General features: G+C 28.8%; 2 long non-coding RNA genes across 2 annotated transcripts; both read right to left on the bottom strand.

The window, feature by feature from the left end:
* Nucleotides 1-764: 764 nt before the first annotated feature.
* Nucleotides 765-4,408, bottom strand: LOC123895377. Its single transcript, XR_006804328.1, has 3 exons — nt 2,985-4,408; nt 2,139-2,186; nt 765-1,079 (listed from the first exon to the last, which is right to left on the bottom strand). It is a non-coding gene; the product is annotated as an uncharacterized LOC123895377 (long non-coding RNA).
* Nucleotides 4,409-6,578: 2,170 nt separating this feature from the next.
* LOC123895378 lies at nt 6,579-15,371 on the bottom strand. Its single transcript, XR_006804329.1, has 5 exons — nt 14,785-15,371; nt 13,939-13,986; nt 8,884-12,879; nt 8,038-8,085; nt 6,579-6,978 (listed from the first exon to the last, which is right to left on the bottom strand). It is a non-coding gene; the product is annotated as an uncharacterized LOC123895378 (long non-coding RNA).
* Between the last annotated feature and the right edge of the window lie 2,568 nt (nt 15,372-17,939).

Genomic DNA, 17,939 nt, shown 5'->3' on the forward strand with positions numbered 1-17,939 from the left:
TAAACATTCTAAGATTTTTCTATGATTCTCTATTATTACTCATTCTCTATTAACTAGTTATGCATATAGAAAATCATTAGATCCCATTATTATCTATTTATCTATACTAGTCAACCAACTATATTCTCAATAATTTAAAGTATCAACATCTTTCAATAAAGTTTCTTAATCTACACAAAAAAGGAAAATTGACTAACCATCATGAGTTCTACTCATTCCCGACACATATCCAAGTTGTCATCATCTGCACTTAAATGACTCACAAAAATTGCCATTATGATTAGACCTTCCTTATACCCCATATGTTACTAAAAGAAACTTGGAATGAAAACACATTTATCTTAACTACAATTAATCCAACAAGTTCGAACAAAGATCACACCACAAAAGCAAACAAAAATCACATAACAAAAGCAAACATAGTTGACACAACAAAAGCATAATGAACATATTCCCCAAAGACTCCCGAAAGACTCGACCAGCTCTGATACCACTAATTGTAACACCCCCTTTTCAGAGACTGAAAAGAAGAGCGTCACAGTTCTCTACCCAAATTTAAATGCTTAAATACAAGCAAATAAAATTATGCTGGTTTATTTTTCTTAAAAAGAAAGTAATAAGTGAGAAATGTACTCTAATATATGAGTATTATTTTTTGTTTCTTTAAGTAATTTCAAAATACACTTTATGTAAATCGGAGGTAAGCCCATAAATAATGTGCATCACTTATATCAAACAATCATCTAGTAATTTTTCTCAAAGGATTTTCAAATATAAAACATTTCCATTTCACATAAGTATCGTACAATTTTTCAATTTAAAATGATAAAAAATAAATTCCTACAAAAGACTCTAACCCACAAATGATCACAAGCTGGTCAAACACTAAAGATACATGTCACCTAGAGAGTACTCCAATGACGTCATCAATACATATCAAAGAGATTTTTCTCTTCGGACTTCGAAAATAAAACTAGACCACCAATCAGCACTAACGTTCTTTATTTTAATGTCTCTCACAATGCCATTTTTCTTTTTTTCAATGAACTTCAACTTGAGGTCTTAGTATCCTGCACTAACTATTGTAAGGGGTGAATCACTCGTACACAAGTTACCATCGTGATGATGTCACAAGGCTACAGATAATATTATACAAGTATATACATTTATTTAACTAGTATATATATATATATACCTGAGTATCTAATCATGTATTTACATCAAATAGAATCAAGTAGTCAAATAGTCACGTATAGTCAAATAGTCACAAAAATATGAATTGCACAAGACATTATATCAATATCACAATTCAACAATTAGTCAAAAACAAAGATAATCAAATATATCCAATATATCAATCATCAAATATATCAAACATCGAAATTTAATCATTTAAAATGTATATAAAATCCAATCATAATTCTTCACTCAAAGTTAGTCTTCTAACTTGGTTAGTATTATCTTTATTCAACCTACTCCATGGAGACCTCTATCATGAGCGTAAGGCCGTTTCAACTGCCATAACATGGTCGTTTGCAAATCAACATATATCAAATATGTCTCAACCATTCTGGCCCGAGCGCTACACCTTATTATAGATAGTCCTGCACAGTCAGGTTTCACCACGTCGGGTTATATGATTTCCTCCAGTCAGAGTGGCTATCTCTGACTATTGGTAGGAGTTCAAAACGCCGGTGATCCCCATTAGGTCTTGAGGCGACCCAGCCGAACCTATCCTCAGTCTTACATACATTATCGTACTGTAAGAAACACCCTGTTTTGCTCTTCACCTATCAAAGGTGATTAATTATTTAACTCTTCAACTTAATTTGTCTTTGTCAATATCTAACTTAGACATATTAATCTTCTAAACTCACCATACAACTTATGAGATCACCTCAATTTTTCACCATAACACTCAAACACATGAACATTTTCAAATCATATATTGCAGAAGATTTATTCACACATATAATCAAACTAAAATCAATCACTCATCATTTAACATTTTGCATATACCTTAATGAATATAAATTACTATATAAAGTACACAACACCCCTAGTTATAACTAATAATATATATACAAGTAACACATTTCTTGTGCTCATCGAAACTTATTATTAGCGATTTCCCTTACCTCAGAGCTTTCCAAAATAACTTGAACGATCGCCTTCTTCTATGATACCTATTCACTCATCAAAACAACTATCTCTTAACTAACTATCATTGTTACTAATGTATTAAAGGAAATTATTCAAAAACTGGAACTGTAATATTAATTAAGAAAAATGCATCTCATTTTGTCTCTAATATACCTACGTGCATATTTTTGTTTATCAAGGGACCAAATACTTGATATTTTAACTCATCATGTTAATCCAAAGATTTCATTTTTAGAAGTATCCTCTTTTGTTACTATCCTGTTACATGGCTACACCTTACTTAGTTATCACTTAAAGAATCAATATGGTTAGTAAATATGAGTTAAATGTCAAAACTAAAACAAAGAAATGGACAACCAGTGACTCATATATTTGATCATGTAGTACCATGTTCTTAAATTTTGGAAGAAAGATGTTTAACATTACACGAGTTAATTTGGTTAAGCTAAAAACTAGGAGAAATGAAAAACTAGTGACATAATCAACATTTGCATAAGTAACCTGACTGTTTTAGAAGTTTAAACACAAGGAACGAAAGAACATAAACTTAAAAGCTATTGAAAATAAGGTAGAGTAATTAAAGGTTTTAAAATGAATGAAAGAGACTTGGTTTTCTAATCACAAGACTTGAATAAAAGTAAAACAATGAAACTTTCATCTTTTATTGTGTTACATGATCATGGTGAGAATTAGACAAAGGCTTTGTTACTACCTAACTAACTAAACTAACTGACAATAAAAGAAAACATTGATTTATCTACTAAACATTAACGAAAAAAAAAAGAGTATAAGAAGAATGAAAAGAAAGAAGAGATTCAAACCTTAATTGAAATTCCTAGCTTTTTGTGAGTTGTGAGAGTGATAATTGTGTGTAAAAAGTGAATGTTAAGACCCTATTTATAGATTTCTAATTCTACTGCTACATGGTAAATTCTCAGTCCACGTTTTCACTTTCAATTTGTGAAGAAAAATTAGCCACCTTGTATGCATAGGTGTAGTTCTTATCTTAAAATTAAATGCATGCTTATCTCTTAATCTTTCATTTTATTTTTCATTTAATTTTAATAACATAGATATTTTTCTGGTCTAAAAGATGTTTTTCTTTTCTTTTTCTGGGATTAAAATTATACTGTTGAGTAAACAACTGTCAGAAATCCGGTTGAATTTTAAGCCCAAACTTTTATCATAGTCTACTGAAATATTTCATGATTGATTTCTAAAATTATTTTTCTTAAATTCACAGTCTAGAGAAAATATTAATTATCAGTCTACACAAAATAAATATACTATCAAAGCACACATAAAATAATTCGGAAATAAACTATTTATTTCCAACATATTTTTATAAACTATTTATTTTTAACGGTGTATACTTTTACACTCTCAGTTCTAAAATTTCAACCATAGTTTACATTTAATTAATAGATTAGATCTATAGGTTTTCTTTATCTAAAGTTTATTTTCAAGAAAATAATTATTTAAACATTCTCACGCTTTAGACATATAACTAGGACTAACATGATATTGTATACTCTTTAAATAAATTATTTTCACAAACTATTGTGAAAATATAACTAAATCATCAAATTTATTTTATAAAAATACTTAAATTAATAATATAAAGAAAATACTAGTTTATAAAATTTGGGGTGTTACATTACTACCCCTCTTAAAAAAATTTCGTCCTCGAAATTTGTATGAAAGAAATTTAAGACATGTATATTTAGAAAAATTTGGTTACTTTAAATTATATTCCTAAAAACATATGTACATAATCTTTTCAGTTTACTTACTCAAAAGAATATATAGTTCTTTAGCAAATCTTTTAAGATATCATGTTCCTATAGTTTTCTATAGCCTTGCTAAAATTACGATCAAAACTTAACTATAACTATACTCTATACTACTTATAAAATTCATTTTCATAAGTTCAATTTCCATAATTAATTTTGGGTTCACATTTATCTCAAAAAATATGTATTCATAGCCATCGATCCTAACTATATTTCTAAGTCTTAGGAATTTGTAATCCACAAATAAAATTTCCTAGTCCAATCAATATACTTTTAACTTTCTTATCTCAGTTATATAAAGCTAAAGTTTCAAACTTAGATGCCACACAAGTTCATTCCACACTTGCAAAATTAATCACAATTCTATGTATTGAAAATTTCTAATATCTAAATCAAAATTCATAATCCGATCAATATTTTTCAGAGTCCAACTTCTTTTTTTTTTTTTTTCTTTTCCTAAACTCGGTATATATAATATAAGAATCGATAAATCCAAAAAAATAATCTCCCTTCCACTAATAAAATCCAACTGAAGGTATAACAATTTATGTATAGGCTGAGATGTTTTTCCTATATACCACCCAAACTCTTTCTATACCATTAAAATTATATCAAAAGACTAGTCATGCTTATACTATAATTCTATCTTGGTAGAAACTAAAGTTTCATCCAAAACTAAAATAAAGATTCTTCTTCTAAGAAGTTCATAGGATTAATATATACCTACTATATATTCTCCACTATTCCAAAGTGAACCACTCAACTTAAACCACAACACCATTTTGATATTAAAACCTCCACTTATATTGTTTTACTCTCCTCAAAACTTATTATTCACTATATCATTATTTGAAGCTCAAGTCTTCATACTTACTTAGATATCATCCCTTAACCATACTATCCAATAGAAATTCTTTTGTCAACTATAGTTCTTACAACTAACCCTAAATCTACTCACTTTTTCTTTTCTAAAAAAAAAATAAAATCTACTCTTTTTTTTTTTTTTTTGAAATATAATCTATCTATATTTGCAACAAGTGTGTGCTATATTTTCCAACTAAAAGTATTCAATCATATTCTTAATAACTAAAATTAAACTTTCTAAAATAAACCACAATCAAATACCTCAAACTCATGGTAAAATATATTTTATTTTCACTTATCAAAATAATCATATTTCATCAATTCTAAAATTTACTCTAGTAGTCTTGTATTGGTTCATTCTATAGAACTAGTTTGTTTCACATAACTTACTGCAAAGTAAAATTGACCATAGACACACTCTTCCAATTTTAACATAATTAACCTTAACTATGAGTCTTAATTTATTTATTTTCTTAAAATTTTGAAACAACACAATTTTATTTATAATAATTCCTACATAACTACAATAAATGCCTATAATAGGGGAAACACAACAAGAACAAAAATTGTGCAAGCATAGCGTGACCAACAAAACATAGCAAAACCAATACACCATACTAGAAACCAAAACAATCAATTTGTACTTACCTAACCACAAAAATGCAGCAACGCGGCAGTTAGCCTAATAACAAAAAAAAATAAGGAATCCTATACCATCAAAACAAAGACTAGCAAAGCAAAATCTCATGTCCCTAAAATTTTACCTTAACAAACTCTTACTTAAATTTCTTTAGGATTTACTATGTTTTTTTTTTCCTTATCGTAATACCATTTCTAAAAATTGGCATCCGCGCTAAAGTCTACTAAATTCCATGCTCACATATTATTCAACTAGCCATAAGCTAACACAATGTTACCTATTCTTGAACTACGTAATCACCTACATATATGACCATTGATTCTCTTAGTGAAGTAAAATTTCAATCCATAAGACTCTCAAACAAGCAAGACCTCTTACTATACTCTAAGTCTATCATAAAATTATCATAATTATTAGTCATATAAAACTAATGTTTTCCTAAACATTCTAAGATTTTTCTATGATTCTCTATTATTACTCATTCTCTATTAACTAGTTATGCATATAGAAAATCATTAGATCCCATTATTATCTATTTATCTATACTAGTCAACCAACTATATTCTCAATAATTTAAAGTATCAACATCTTTCAATAAAGTTTCTTAATCTACACAAAAAAGGAAAATTGACTAACCATCATGAGTTCTACTCATTCCCGACACATATCCAAGTTGTCATCATCTGCACTTAAATGACTCACAAAAATTGCCATTATGATTAGACCTTCCTTATACCCCATATGTTACTAAAAGAAACTTGGAATGAAAACACATTTATCTTAACTACAATTAATCCAACAAGTTCGAACAAAGATCACACCACAAAAGCAAACAAAAATCACATAACAAAAGCAAACATAGTTGACACAACAAAAGCATAATGAACATATTCCCCAAAGACTCCCGAAAGACTCGACCAGCTCTGATACCACTAATTGTAACACCCCCTTTTCAGAGACTGAAAAGAAGAGCGTCACAGTTCTCTACCCAAATTTAAATGCTTAAATACAAGCAAATAAAATTATGCTGGTTTATTTTTCTTAAAAAGAAAGTAATAAGTGAGAAATGTACTCTAATATATGAGTATTATTTTTTGTTTCTTTAAGTAATTTCAAAATACACTTTATGTAAATCGGAGGTAAGCCCATAAATAATGTGCATCACTTATATCAAACAATCATCTAGTAATTTTGCTCAAAGGATTTTCAAATATAAAACATTTCCATTTCACATAAGTATCGTACAATTTTTCAATTTAAAATGATAAAAAATAAATTCCTACAAAAGACTCTAACCCACAAATGATCACAAGCTGGTCAAACACTAAAGATACATGTCACCTAGAGAGTACTCCAATGACGTCATCAATACATATCAAAGAGATTTTTCTCTTCGGACTTCGAAAATAAAACTAGACCACCAATCAGCACTAACGTTCTTTATTTTAATGTCTCTCACAATGCCATTTTTCTTTTTTTCAATGAACTTCAACTTGAGGTCTTAGTATCCTGCACTAACTATTGTAAGGGGTGAATCACTCGTACACAAGTTACCATCGTGATGATGTCACAAGGCTACAGATAATATTATACAAGTATATACATTTATTTAACTAGTATATATATATATATACCTGAGTATCTAATCATGTATTTACATCAAATAGAATCAAGTAGTCAAATAGTCACGTATAGTCAAATAGTCACAAAAATATGAATTGCACAAGACATTATATCAATATCACAATTCAACAATTAGTCAAAAACAAAGATAATCAAATATATCCAATATATCAATCATCAAATATATCAAACATCGAAATTTAATCATTTAAAATGTATATAAAATCCAATCATAATTCTTCACTCAAAGTTAGTCTTCTAACTTGGTTAGTATTATCTTTATTCAACCTACTCCATGGAGACCTCTATCATGAGCGTAAGGCCGTTTCAACTGCCATAACATGGTCGTTTGCAAATCAACATATATCAAATATGTCTCAACCATTCTGGCCCGAGCGCTACACCTTATTATAGATAGTCCTGCACAGTCAGGTTTCACCACGTCGGGTTATATGATTTCCTCCAGTCAGAGTGGCTATCTCTGACTATTGGTAGGAGTTCAAAACGCCGGTGATCCCCATTAGGTCTTGAGGCGACCCAGCCGAACCTATCCTCAGTCTTACATACATTATCGTACTGTAAGAAACACCCTGTTTTGCTCTTCACCTATCAAAGGTGATTAATTATTTAACTCTTCAACTTAATTTGTCTTTGTCAATATCTAACTTAGACATATTAATCTTCTAAACTCACCATACAACTTATGAGATCACCTCAATTTTTCACCATAACACTCAAACACATGAACATTTTCAAATCATATATTGCAGAAGATTTATTCACACATATAATCAAACTAAAATCAATCACTCATCATTTAACATTTTGCATATACCTTAATGAATATAAATTACTATATAAAGTACACAACACCCCTAGTTATAACTAATAATATATATACAAGTAACACATTTCTTGTGCTCATCGAAACTTATTATTAGCGATTCCCCTTACCTCAGAGCTTTCCAAAATAACTTGAACGATCGCCTTCTTCTATGATACCTATTCACTCATCAAAACAACTATCTCTTAACTAACTATCATTGTTACTAATGTATTAAAGGAAATTATTCAAAAACTGGAACTGTAATATTAATTAAGAAAAATGCATCTCATTTTGTCTCTAATATACCTACGTGCATATTTTTGTTTATCAAGGGACCAAATACTTGATATTTTAACTCATCATGTTAATCCAAAGATTTCATTTTTAGAAGTATCCTCTTTTGTTACTATCCTGTTACATGGCTACACCTTACTTAGTTATCACTTAAAGAATCAATATGGTTAGTAAATATGAGTTAAATGTCAAAACTAAAACAAAGAAATGGACAACCAGTGACTCATATATTTGATCATGTAGTACCATGTTCTTAAATTTTGGAAGAAAGATGTTTAACTTTACACGAGTTAATTTGGTTAAGCTAAAAACTAGGAGAAATGAAAAACTAGTGACATAATCAACATTTGCATAAGTAACCTGACTGTTTTAGAAGTTTAAACACAAGGAACGAAAGAACATAAACTTAAAAGCTATTGAAAATAAGGTAGAGTAATTAAAGGTTTTAAAATGAATGAAAGAGACTTGGTTTTCTAATCACAAGACTTGAATAAAAGTAAAACAATGAAACTTTCATCTTTTATTGTGTTACATGATCATGGTGAGAATTAGACAAAGGCTTTGTTACTACCTAACTAACTAAACTAACTGACAATAAAAGAAAACATTGATTTATCTACTAAACATTAACGAAAAAAAAAAGAGTATAAGAAGAATGAAAAGAAAGAAGAGATTCAAACCTTAATTGAAATTCCTAGCTTTTTGTGAGTTGTGAGAGTGATAATTGTGTGTAAAAAGTGAATGTTAAGACCCTATTTATAGATTTCTAATTCTACTGCTACATGGTAAATTCTCAGTCCACGTTTTCACTTTCAATTTGTGAAGAAAAATTAGCCACCTTGTATGCATAGGTGTAGTTCTTATCTTAAAATTAAATGCATGCTTATCTCTTAATCTTTCATTTTATTTTTCATTTAATTTTAATAACATAGATATTTTTCTGGTCTAAAAGATGTTTTTCTTTTCTTTTTCTGGGATTAAAATTATACTGTTGAGTAAACAACTGTCAGAAATCCGGTTGAATTTTAAGCCCAAACTTTTATCATAGTCTACTGAAATATTTCATGATTGATTTCTAAAATTATTTTTCTTAAATTCACAGTCTAGAGAAAATATTAATTATCAGTCTACACAAAATAAATATACTATCAAAGCACACATAAAATAATTCGGAAATAAACTATTTATTTCCAACATATTTTTATAAACTATTTATTTTTAACGGTGTATACTTTTACACTCTCAGTTCTAAAATTTCAACCATAGTTTACATTTAATTAATAGATTAGATCTATAGGTTTTCTTTATCTAAAGTTTATTTTCAAGAAAATAATTATTTAAACATTCTCACGCTTTAGACATATAACTAGGACTAACATGATATTGTATACTCTTTAAATAAATTATTTTCACAAACTATTGTGAAAATATAACTAAATCATCAAATTTATTTTATAAAAATACTTAAATTAATAATATAAAGAAAATACTAGTTTATAAAATTTGGGGTGTTACATTACTACCCCTCTTAAAAAAATTTCGTCCTCGAAATTTGTATGAAAGAAATTTAAGACATGTATATTTAGAAAAATTTGGTTACTTTAAATTATATTCCTAAAAACATATGTACATAATCTTTTCAGTTTACTTACTCAAAAGAATATATAGTTCTTTAGCAAATCTTTTAAGATATCATGTTCCTATAGTTTTCTATAGCCTTGCTAAAATTACGATCAAAACTTAACTATAACTATACTCTATACTACTTATAAAATTCATTTTCATAAGTTCAATTTCCATAATTAATTTTGGGTTCACATTTATCTCAAAAAATATGTATTCATAGCCATCGATCCTAACTATATTTCTAAGTCTTAGGAATTTGTAATCCACAAATAAAATTTCCTAGTCCAATCAATATACTTTTAACTTTCTTATCTCAGTTATATAAAGCTAACGTTTCAAACTTAGATGCCACACAAGTTCATTCCACACTTGCAAAATTAATCACAATTCTATGTATTGAAAATTTCTAATATCTAAATCAAAATTCATAATCCGATCAATATTTTTCAGAGTCCAACTTCTTTTTTTTTTTTTTTTTCTTTTCCTAAACTCGGTATATATAATATAAGAATCGATAAATCCAAAAAAATAATCTCCCTTCCACTAATAAAATCCAACTGAAGGTATAACAATTTATGTATAGGCTGAGATGTTTTTCCTATATACCACCCAAACTCTTTCTATACCATTAAAATTATATCAAAAGACTAGTCATGCTTATACTATAATTCTATCTTGGTAGAAACTAAAGTTTCATCCAAAACTAAAATAAAGATTCTTCTTCTAAGAAGTTCATAGGATTAATATATACCTACTATATATTCTCCACTATTCCAAAGTGAACCACTCAACTTAAACCACAACACCATTTTGATATTAAAACCTCCACTTATATTGTTTTACTCTCCTCAAAACTTATTATTTACTATATCATTATTTGAAGCTCAAGTCTTCATACTTACTTAGATATCATCCCTTAACCATACTATCCAATAGAAATTCTTTTGTCAACTATAGTTCTTACAACTAACCCTAAATCTACTCACTTTTTCTTTTCTAAAAAAAAAATAAAATCTACTCTTTTTTTTTTTTTTTTGAAATATAATCTATCTATATTTGCAACAAGTGTGTGCTATATTTTCCAACTAAAAGTATTCAATCATATTCTTAATAACTAAAATTAAACTTTCTAAAATAAACCACAATCAAATACCTCAAACTCATGGTAAAATATATTTTATTTTCACTTATCAAAATAATCATATTTCATCAATTCTAAAATTTACTCTAGTAGTCTTGTATTGGTTCATTCTATAGAACTAGTTTGTTTCACATAACTTACTGCAAAGTAAAATTGACCATAGACACACTCTTCCAATTTTAACATAATTAACCTTAACTATGAGTCTTAATTTATTTATTTTCTTAAAATTTTGAAACAACACAATTTTATTTATAATAATTCCTACATAACTACAATAAATGCCTATAATAGGGGAAACACAACAAGAACAAAAATTGTGCAAGCATAGCGTGACCAACAAAACATAGCAAAACCAATACACCATACTAGAAACCAAAACAATCAATTTGTACTTACCTAACCACAAAAATGCAGCAACGCGGCAGTTAGCCTAATAACAAAAAAAAATAAGGAATCCTATACCATCAAAACAAAGACTAGCAAAGCAAAATCTCATGTCCCTAAAATTTTACCTTAACAAACTCTTACTTAAATTTCTTTAGGATTTACTATGTTTTTTTTTTCCTTATCGTAATACCATTTCTAAAAATTGGCATCCGCGCTAAAGTCTACTAAATTCCATGCTCACATATTATTCAACTAGCCATAAGCTAACACAATGTTACCTATTCTTGAACTACGTAATCACCTACATATATGACCATTGATTCTCTTAGTGAAGTAAAATTTCAATCCATAAGACTCTCAAACAAGCAAGACCTCTTACTATACTCTAAGTCTATCATAAAATTATCATAATTATTAGTCATATAAAACTAATGTTTTCCTAAACATTCTAAGATTTTTCTATGATTCTCTATTATTACTCATTCTCTATTAACTAGTTATGCATATAGAAAATCATTAGATCCCATTATTATCTATTTATCTATACTAGTCAACCAACTATATTCTCAATAATTTAAAGTATCAACATCTTTCAATAAAGTTTCTTAATCTACACAAAAAAGGAAAATTGACTAACCATCATGAGTTCTACTCATTCCCGACACATATCCAAGTTGTCATCATCTGCACTTAAATGACTCACAAAAATTGCCATTATGATTAGACCTTCCTTATACCCCATATGTTACTAAAAGAAACTTGGAATGAAAACACATTTATCTTAACTACAATTAATCCAACAAGTTCGAACAAAGATCACACCACAAAAGCAAACAAAAATCACATAACAAAAGCAAACATAGTTGACACAACAAAAGCATAATGAACATATTCCCCAAAGACTCCCGAAAGACTCGACCAGCTCTGATACCACTAATTGTAACACCCCCTTTTCAGAGACTGAAAAGAAGAGCGTCACAGTTCTCTACCCAAATTTAAATGCTTAAATACAAGCAAATAAAATTATGCTGGTTTATTTTTCTTAAAAAGAAAGTAATAAGTGAGAAATGTACTCTAATATATGAGTATTATTTTTTGTTTCTTTAAGTAATTTCAAAATACACTTTATGTAAATCGGAGGTAAGCCCATAAATAATGTGCATCACTTATATCAAACAATCATCTAGTAATTTTGCTCAAAGGATTTTCAAATATAAAACATTTCCATTTCACATAAGTATCGTACAATTTTTCAATTTAAAATGATAAAAAATAAATTCCTACAAAAGACTCTAACCCACAAATGATCACAAGCTGGTCAAACACTAAAGATACATGTCACCTAGAGAGTACTCCAATGACGTCATCAATACATATCAAAGAGATTTTTCTCTTCGGACTTCGAAAATAAAACTAGACCACCAATCAGCACTAACGTTCTTTATTTTAATGTCTCTCACAATGCCATTTTTCTTTTTTTCAATGAACTTCAACTTGAGGTCTTAGTATCCTGCACTAACTATTGTAAGGGGTGAATCACTCGTACACAAGTTACCATCGTGATGATGTCACAAGGCTACAGATAATATTATACAAGTATATACATTTATTTAACTAGTATATATATATATATACCTGAGTATCTAATCATGTATTTACATCAAATAGAATCAAGTAGTCAAATAGTCACGTATAGTCAAATAGTCACAAAAATATGAATTGCACAAGACATTATATCAATATCACAATTCAACAATTAGTCAAAAACAAAGATAATCAAATATATCCAATATATCAATCATCAAATATATCAAACATCGAAATTTAATCATTTAAAATGTATATAAAATCCAATCATAATTCTTCACTCAAAGTTAGTCTTCTAACTTGGTTAGTATTATCTTTATTCAACCTACTCCATGGAGACCTCTATCATGAGCGTAAGGCCGTTTCAACTGCCATAACATGGTCGTTTGCAAATCAACATATATCAAATATGTCTCAACCATTCTGGCCCGAGCGCTACACCTTATTATAGATAGTCCTGCACAGTCAGGTTTCACCACGTCGGGTTATATGATTTCCTCCAGTCAGAGTGGCTATCTCTGACTATTGGTAGGAGTTCAAAACGCCGGTGATCCCCATTAGGTCTTGAGGCGACCCAGCCGAACCTATCCTCAGTCTTACATACATTATCGTACTGTAAGAAACACCCTGTTTTGCTCTTCACCTATCAAAGGTGATTAATTATTTAACTCTTCAACTTAATTTGTCTTTGTCAATATCTAACTTAGACATATTAATCTTCTAAACTCACCATACAACTTATGAGATCACCTCAATTTTTCACCATAACACTCAAACACATGAACATTTTCAAATCATATATTGCAGAAGATTTATTCACACATATAATCAAACTAAAATCAATCACTCATCATTTAACATTTTGCATATACCTTAATGAATATAAATTACTATATAAAGTACACAACACCCCTAGTTATAACTAATAATATATATACAAGTAACACATTTCTTGTGCTCATCGAAACTTATTATTAGCGATTCCCCTTACCTCAGAGCTTTCCAAAATAACTTGAACGATCGCCTTCTTCTATGATACCTATTCACTCATCAAAACAACTATCTCTTAACTAACTATCATTGTTACTAATGTATTAAAGGAAATTATTCAAAAACTGGAACTGTAATATTAATTAAGAAAAATGCATCTCATTTTGTCTCTAATATACCTACGTGCATATTTTTGTTTATCAAGGGACCAAATACTTGATATTTTAACTCATCATGTTAATCCAAAGATTTCATTTTTAGAAGTATCCTCTTTTGTTACTATCCTGTTACATGGCTACACCTTACTTAGTTATCACTTAAAGAATCAATATGGTTAGTAAATATGAGTTAAATGTCAAAACTAAAACAAAGAAATGGACAACCAGTGACTCATATATTTGATCATGTAGTACCATGTTCTTAAATTTTGGAAGAAAGATGTTTAACTTTACACGAGTTAATTTGGTTAAGCTAAAAACTAGGAGAAATGAAAAACTAGTGACATAATCAACATTTGCATAAGTAACCTGACTGTTTTAGAAGTTTAAACACAAGGAACGAAAGAACATAAACTTAAAAGCTATTGAAAATAAGGTAGAGTAATTAAAGGTTTTAAAATGAATGAAAGAGACTTGGTTTTCTAATCACAAGACTTGAATAAAAGTAAAACAATGAAACTTTCATCTTTTATTGTGTTACATGATCATGGTGAGAATTAGACAAAGGCTTTGTTACTACCTAACTAACTAAACTAACTGACAATAAAAGAAAACATTGATTTATCTACTAAACATTAACGAAAAAAAAAAGAGTATAAGAAGAATGAAAAGAAAGAAGAGATTCAAACCTTAATTGAAATTCCTAGCTTTTTGTGAGTTGTGAGAGTGATAATTGTGTGTAAAAAGTGAATGTTAAGACCCTATTTATAGATTTCTAATTCTACTGCTACATGGTAAATTCTCAGTCCACGTTTTCACTTTCAATTTGTGAAGAAAAATTAGCCACCTTGTATGCATAGGTGTAGTTCTTATCTTAAAATTAAATGCATGCTTATCTCTTAATCTTTCATTTTATTTTTCATTTAATTTTAATAACATAGATATTTTTCTGGTCTAAAAGATGTTTTTCTTTTCTTTTTCTGGGATTAAAATTATACTGTTGAGTAAACAACTGTCAGAAATCCGGTTGAATTTTAAGCCCAAACTTTTATCATAGTCTACTGAAATATTTCATGATTGATTTCTAAAATTATTTTTCTTAAATTCACAGTCTAGAGAAAATATTAATTATCAGTCTACACAAAATAAATATACTATCAAAGCACACATAAAATAATTCGGAAATAAACTATTTATTTCCAACATATTTTTATAAACTATTTATTTTTAACGGTGTATACTTTTACACTCTCAGTTCTAAAATTTCAACCATAGTTTACATTTAATTAATAGATTAGATCTATAAGTTTTCTTTATCTAAAGTTTATTTTCAAGAAAATAATTATTTAAACATTCTCACGCTTTAGACATATAACTAGGACTAACATGATATTGTATACTCTTTAAATAAATTATTTTCACAAACTATTGTGAAAATATAACTAAATCATCAAATTTATTTTATAAAAATACTTAAATTAATAATATAAAGAAAATACTAGTTTATAAAATTTGGGGTGTTACATTCATCGAATCCCCTATTTATAGATTTATAAAACTAGATGCTCTAATTAATTATAAATTCCATATTTTTATTTGTGGACTAATTAAGCGAAAACACTTCAACCATGCTATCATTAAAGTTTGAATCTTATTTTATTATTTTAATAATATTTATTATTTCAATTTCCCAATTATAATACAAAACAACACATCACACCCGTGCATCGCACGAGTAAGGGTCTAGTTTATAAAAATAACTGAATACCCTTGAACTTTACAAAATTGTTATTAAATTTAAGTTGTTTTTATTCAATTAATTAAATTACTTAATCAGTCTCAGTTATCTAGAGAGAGATGATTAGTCTTTGTAGTTGCGTGCGGAGTATACATTTATTTTAACAAAAAAAATTACTTAATCAGTCTATTGGGTACTCTCAAACCAAACCCCTTTCTAGCTCTGCTTCAATTAATTAAATTTTGTTATGAATAATTTGGTGGAAGTCCATTAAGCATTGGCTCATTCCACTGGCCCATTATATTGTCCTATAAATATGACTTGTATTGTCATGTAAACATACACCTTGATGAGAATAATACAATCTCTATCCTTTCTCTCTTCTCTTCTTCTCTCCTCTATACTTATATATTATTACTATTACTTATATTTCATAACACGTTATCAGCACGAGCTTACCAACTGAGGTACACAATTCTTATTCTATTTTTATAAAATCACAAGTAGTTTTTATTTTTGATTATTATATGATTATGAATCATTTGAACCTTGTATACTTATAAAGATCAAATAATAATAATTAAAATTAAATAAATAAATAAGCATCATTCCTTTATGTATTTAATTGATTCAATGTTGTTTACGCTTCGTGATATCCGACATTTGTATGGTGAAGCATAACACTTTGATCATTAATTGTTGGGATTTAAGAGGGGTTTTTCAAAAAAAAATTAATCCTCTTAGCGCAATAATCCCGATGAACGGATCTTGATTAAATCATTAATCACAAATCAAACACAAACTTAAACACTTTAAGGATTCATGTGTTTACCTCTCGAAGAGCAGATCCTTTGAAGCAAAAATAGTTTCTGATCACGAGCAAAGCAAAGTAGCGATGCATCTACTCAGTCCACACGAACAGAACTTCTCCGATGACCAGTGCTAGCCAATTCCACCAGAGATTCAGAGAGAATAGGGTTTAGAGAGCGGCGGCTAGGTTTCACTTTGTAAATTAGGTTAAAAGCTTACAAAACTTCATCACAAGGGTTCTATTTATAGAACCACTTGTGTGGTCATCAAACCAAGCACTGCACCGTACCTTACGGTGGACCGCATTTCTCTATTTTCATAAATTAAATAATAAGTCATACTTAATTATTTAATTACTAATAAGTCCTACTTATTATTTTATAAATAAGTCTTACCTATTTATTTCTCTCATCTATCAGTTGTTTGTGTGTGACCCTATAGATTCTCGTAACGTTGGCAATAATATTAAATCACATATTTAATATTATAAACAGTGAGCGGTATCTAGCAACACATCACTGCTACCCAAGTGACAAGAATGTCATGTGATCTGACGAAACCTTTCTGTGATAACGATCGTGTGTATAATTACCCCTTTGCCCTTATGTCTATATTGAACACAAGGCATAGTATGTCACCCTTGCTAAGTTCAATATTGGGCCCATAGACATATCTCCTGTTATGTAGGAGGGGCAAATTCCATCTAGGTCACTATGTCCCTCAGCATGATTCGTGGAATACCCATCAACCAACTTTATAGTCATCCTGTTACGGATAACGTTTGAATGGCAACAATGTAATACACTCCTACATCTAGGGTACATAGTGATTTCAGGTCGAAGGGTGGAATACACCATTATCACTATGAGAATAACTTATGACACTTTTCATAACATACTATGTAGTATTCTCATGGCGGGTCAATCCAATATAAATATTACTCCTAACATTTATATCTATGTGAAGACTTGATATCTCATATCCATGACTCGTGAGATGAGGTTGAAGTGGAAGAAATAGTCACAAGAAAGGGGGATTTGAATTGTGACCCTTTTTAAAAATTAATCCTGCATTCTACAAAATTGATCTCAAGTGTATACTTGGATAAATGTTAGTGAATTATAGAACAGCTTGGTCTGAGAACGTTCTTTACTATAAAATAGATTGTTCTGAGAACGTTCTCTACTGCGTGACAATTCAAATTAAATATAATGAAGTGCTTTGTGTGATGTGTGTTTACAGTAAATAAAAGAGAATAAGGAAGAGAAACAACACACAAACAATTATCCTGGTTCA

Source organism: Trifolium pratense, linkage group LG7 (genome assembly GCF_020283565.1).
Source record: "Trifolium pratense cultivar HEN17-A07 linkage group LG7, ARS_RC_1.1, whole genome shotgun sequence".
NCBI lineage: Eukaryota > Viridiplantae > Streptophyta > Magnoliopsida > Fabales > Fabaceae > Trifolium > Trifolium pratense.